A 5,680-nucleotide genomic window follows, 5' to 3' on the forward strand; every position below is an offset into this window, starting at 1 on the left:
CTGTTGTTTTCCGCCTACTTCTTAAACTGCTTCAAACTATAAAAATATGGGTGTGCTGTGGTGGAGCAGGGGTTAAGCACAACCCACATATGGAGGCCTCAGTCTTCAATGCAGCTGTTGCAGGTTCGATTCCTGGCCTGACAACCCTTGCCGCATGTCTTCCCCTCTGTCATTACCCACTTTCCTGTCAACTAACCAGGGGTGAAAGTAGTCGGGTACTGCGTACCCCTAAAAGATTTAGCGGGGGTACGCAGTACCTCCAAGAGATGGGAGCAGCTGTCTACAAAAAATCAATGGGTTCACTGTTAAGCCATGACTGATTCGTTTTTCAAGAACAATCTAAAACACGACTTAATCAGTTAATAAATAGCTTTTTTCCCCATTTCATATTGTTTCTGAACTGTTTGTGCTTTACTAGAGCAGGTATTCAATATGTCGATCTCGGCAGGCGGTTGTCACGGCAACGGGTGTGTTCAGGGCTGGTCCAAGCCTCCATGTGGCCCTAAGCGAAATGTGGTTTTGGGCCCTCTAGTTCTGCTAACTGGCTGCAATCAGCAGTCTGATCATTATATCATTCATACACCCGCTATAAACTTATTGCATCTCTGGTAGTGCTGTTTACATTATATACATGTATAATATTGGATACATTTATTGCCCAACTGATTTATTGACCAGTTGATTTCTGGGCACCAATTTCCTTAATTTTGGGGGCTCGTGATTGGCCGATACTTGCACGTGAAGCCCATCTTATCCCCTAATTTTATCTTCGTCAGCAAAGGTTTATAAGTCAGCCTCTGTCCTCTTCTGCTTTGCAGTGAGAGGTTTGACTGGCAGACCCACCGGGTCAGGTCTGCACGTTTACAGTTAACAATATTCACCCCACTGTTGCCAACTCACGTACTTTCTTGCTATATTTAGCGATATTTCAGACAAAAAAAAAATTATATCAGCCAAAATCAAAATCGTCAGGTCAGGATTTTTAAAGATCGGTAACCAGGGATTGGCCAGAAAACTGCAATTGGTGCAGCCATACACACATATTCATGACAATCTTTGATTAAATAAATTTCTCTCGAGCATTACTCCAATAGCTAAAAATTTAATATATACCATGAGTCTTTCTCTCATGAGAATGTGGATTGGTACTGGACTGATTCTGAGCCTTCAAATGATTTTATCAAAAGTTTCACATAACTTAGAAGTTGATGTAAAATGTTTGTTTTAGCCACAAAATGATTAGCAGCAAACAACATATCCCCAACTACAGCATAGAGCAGCTCATTGATGTAGCAGCTATGTAGCCTGATATAAAAACATTTTGCTAGACGATGTGAAACATTGAGAAGTTTGAATTATTATCAAACGTAATCAAACACAGCGTTTTGAAGCCAAAAATACCTCAGAAAATACCTCAGGCACGTGCAGTGAGGGGGGTGTTAGGGGTGCTTGAGCACCTGCCCCTTTTGCTCCTTGCCCCCAAGTGCCCTTTTTGGTCATTTTTTTTCTTTTCTTTTTTTTTTTTGGTATTATTATTTTCTAAGCCCTCTTCTGACACATAATAACATGTACTAAAATTATTTGTTTTTTTGTTGGGGTTTTATGTACAACATAATAAGCCCTCCGGTCACCTTGTTACCTTTGACTTTTTGCCCGTGACGCATGACGCAGTTGCCTCTCGCGCAGTGAGATAAAGCAGCTAACTGGAGCTCAACGTAGCGAACGTTCCAGATTATAAAACAGTTTTTGGTGAATAAAGTGGAGTAGACTTGCTACTTGTCAGATGACGGAAAACGTTGAAAGTATCGTTTCTGCTTCAGCGGTTTAAGCAGAGAGGTAATGAAATACAACAGACACTGACAGGCCTCTGTGTCTGCCTTTCTCTGAAGAACTACTGAGGGGAGGAGACAGCCAGGTGAGGAAAAACTGTTCTTATCTATCGATTCAGTATTTTTATCATACAGACATTAGGCTATTGTTGTGCTATTAGCTAGCTGCTGGCTAATTACTTTGCTAGCAAAGCTAGATAACTAAAAAGCTTCCCTGTATCGTTAATGATATCAGCCATTCTTCAGTATCGCTTATGCAATAGGGGCAGATCGCCCGTCCAAAACTTATCATCTCCATAATGGATAAATATCAGATCTTCTAATTTCCTTTGCTGCATAATGTACATTGTTCTGGCGTTAGGTAAATGTATCTTGAAGAAGAATAGCACTTAAATAATAGTCCAACAAGGATATTTATTTAGAATTAAAAATAACTCACCCTGAATTACCATGAAAGATATAATGTATGTAATAAAAGTGTGTCATTAATGAAGGGGCAAAAACTCAATCCAGACTTGAAGTAAGTTTAGGGTCTGATTCACAGAGTATGAAGTTAAATTTTTTCCCAAATATTCAATGGAAAAAAAAATAAACTAACCTCAGTTAAGTAAAATAAAATTGTAATCAAAACTTTTGGAATTGTAATGATTTCTTTTTTTAAAACAAAAAGTTTTGTTTAAAAAACTTTTTTTAATTAAATAACTCATTTTTGTCTTGTGAACTTAAAAAGTTTTTTGCCAAACATAAACTTTTATTTGCACATATCAGAAATCTTTTGTTGCGATTTTGGGCCCTGCCCACAACGTCGTGAGAATCACAATGAGTCACAAACAGAAACTTAGAATAGCAAGAAAAGATTTCTGACATGCGCAAATAAGTTTGTTTTGCAAATAATTTTTTCACTTCATGAGACAAAAATGTGTAATTTTAATTTAAAAAAGAGTTTTTTAGGCAAAACTCAGTAGGCTTTTCTCATGGTGACATGCATTAACAATTCAATATTTGCTTTTGTTTTTTTCTGCAGTTCCACATTAAAGTTTGATGCAGCTCTGCTTTCCTGAATGGACCATCTTCACCTCCACTGCAAGGCAGCTCTTTTTTTTTTATAAATTACAGTACACTAAAAGGTTACATTGTGCCCTTGTTTATATTTTTAATAGTGTAATTCTGTAAAGACAAAATATGTCTGGTGGTCCAGCTCTGATTTACACATCTTGCTAAATTGCGGGTTTGGATATTGCAATACTTTCCTATAACAAAATAGACCTGCAGAAAGAAATTACTAATAAAATATCTTACATATGCATAGTTGTATGCTTTATATAGAGATTTTCCTTAGCTTTGATTGTATATCTCACAATTTTTGTAATTTATCATTGTTTATTAAACTCTCAGAGCTGTGTGGCTTTAATAGTCTGTATATTTGTGTTATAAGGTTTTATTTAAAGTTGGTTTTATAGTTTAAAAGGCCACCATGTGGTTTTATGCAAATGAGGACAGGAAGCACTGGAGCAGTTGAGGAAGGAGAGAGAGATAATGGAGCAGAGGGAGGAACTGCAACACAAGGTCAACAATAAAACTACCATAGTTTGTTTTATTGTTGTATTGTTGAGGATAACTTGGACTGAATTGGTCCAGTAAAGAATTACGCAAAATGTGGAATAATTTGTTGTTTTTGCATCTTTTTACACTGGAGTCCTGTGGAATGCCGTCCCCCCCCCCTCATTTTCTAATGATCAAACAAGTGAAAATTGGGGAAATTAATTTTGTGACGCACAGTAGAAAAGGCTGGGGTGTCTAAAGTCTTCTCTCCTTCATTCAAACCTGTAATTTTATGTTGCAAGTTGGTGAGGATGACTTCACCAACTTGCAACAAGTTGTATTTCAGAGCTTCGGCCCCCTGCCAGATAGTTTTGTTCAATAAATTAGGATATATGTCCTGATCAGGCTTGTCAGATTAAAAATTATTTGATTAAAAATAATCTTTTAGCATCTATTAAACATACTACGAAATATAAATATGTTAAAGCGGAAGTAATCTAATCTATATAATGTCTTTCACTTGGTGATGGAGTTGCTGACAAAGGGACTTTTCAGTCAGAATCTAATTTATGGAATCAGCCTGTATTTGCTGAATGCTTACCTACAGATGAAAACAGTTTCATAATTCAGTTTTTGTGAAGAATTATCACATAGTTGATTTTTATTCCCTGATTTTGTCAAGTGCTAAAAACATAAGTTGATTCTATAACAATCAAAATGTAAACATTTCAAAAACAGAATCAATAACTTCTGTGTAACCAAATGAATCCTTGTCGGTGTATTTTTTTCAATTATATGATTCTGATTTTACAGCTGTCCTCAGTTGGTTGGTAAAACCTTTTGTCCTGCTGACTTAGACATAGCAGATGAGCTATGATGTGTCTGTAATATATCAAATATTAAAGATGCAAAAACGTTTTTGCGTCTGATTGAGGCAGATGGTGAGAAGATTGACCATCTGTTGGGTTCCTGGGTGTTTCCTGTCTGTGGTTGGGGTTGCTGTTTCCCTGTCCATCCTTCAGGGGGCGCCTGGCAGTCATTCCTGGAGGGTGATATTCATCACCTGCACTGCATGATCTCATTTGGAGGAGCATAAGAGGAGGAGGCAGCCTACACACCAGTGCCAGAGTGTTTTGCCAGTTTTGGTATTACAGGCCACCTGAAGTTCTCCAGTGATCGAACTTTGTGAATTTCTAGTGATTCTTTGTTTTTTGTGCCTCCATAGGAACTCTCACTACAGAAGCTGTGAACCCCTTAGTGAAAATCCAGCGCAGAACCTCTCCTTGTGACGCCGGTGGATTATTGCCCACCGGATGCCCAAGTCCCTGAATCCCACCTTGGTGATCGGATCTCCACGCTCGCTGCCCTCCTCTCTCCGGCCATAACGAAACCCGCCCAGATCTCGTCCGCCCTCCAGAGCTGCCCCACCACCATAAGCGAAGCAGCAACACTCGACCTCAAGTAATCCGGCCAGGATCCTTCAGACTTCCCCCCCCCCCCGGTCCGTATCATCTCAGCTGAAGTAAGAACGTTAAGTTTTCTTCCAGCAGTTTACCATTTCCTCCAGTCATCGAACTCACCATACTCTCTCACCCTTAGCTCCAACCAGAAGCATCGAATCCTCTCCGGACCAGTTTTTTCCCCTTTTTCTCTGACTGTCATTCTCTGCAATAAATATAATTTTACTGATTTCCGTTGTTCTGTGGGTGTTCTTGCATGTGGGTCAGACGATTAAAACCCAACATGACAGAACACTCTGGCCAACAATCTGACTCAGCAGAAGCCCTTCGGAGAACCATTCAAGAACAAAACACTCAAATTCAAATGCATGACTCTGCTTTACAAGAGTTGGCTAACCGCCAAGCTGAAACCAACAGCCGATTAGAGGAACTAATCACATTTCTTCGCCAGCCTCCTACCTCCCCGGCTTCCGCATCAGCGGCGTCCACGACTCCAGCTCCAGTTTCTGTTCCACCCTCGGCACCACCTGCTTCCACCGGTTCCGTGAGTACGGTCCAGCCCATGTTTTCTCAACTACGCCCACTAAACCCTGAGAGATTTTCTGGTGAAAGAAGTAAATGCAGGGGTTTTTTGTTACAATGCTCAATCCTTTTCAATTATTCACCCGAAAGTTTTCCCCATGACAATGCAAAGATATCTGTCAAGTTAAAACAGCAAGTGGTGTATTGGTGTGAGTGCAATACCATCTCCACCCAGCTGGCACGTGCCTCACAGAAAATCAAGCACACCCGTCTCACTCACTCAGGCCTTCAGGAGCCTATAAGACAACTCAGCACACCTGTGTTTGG

Source organism: Poecilia mexicana, unplaced genomic scaffold (assembly GCF_051168715.1).
Source record: "Poecilia mexicana isolate PSO_F unplaced genomic scaffold, ASM5116871v1 scaffold_2, whole genome shotgun sequence".
Taxonomy (NCBI): domain Eukaryota; kingdom Metazoa; phylum Chordata; class Actinopteri; order Cyprinodontiformes; family Poeciliidae; genus Poecilia; species Poecilia mexicana.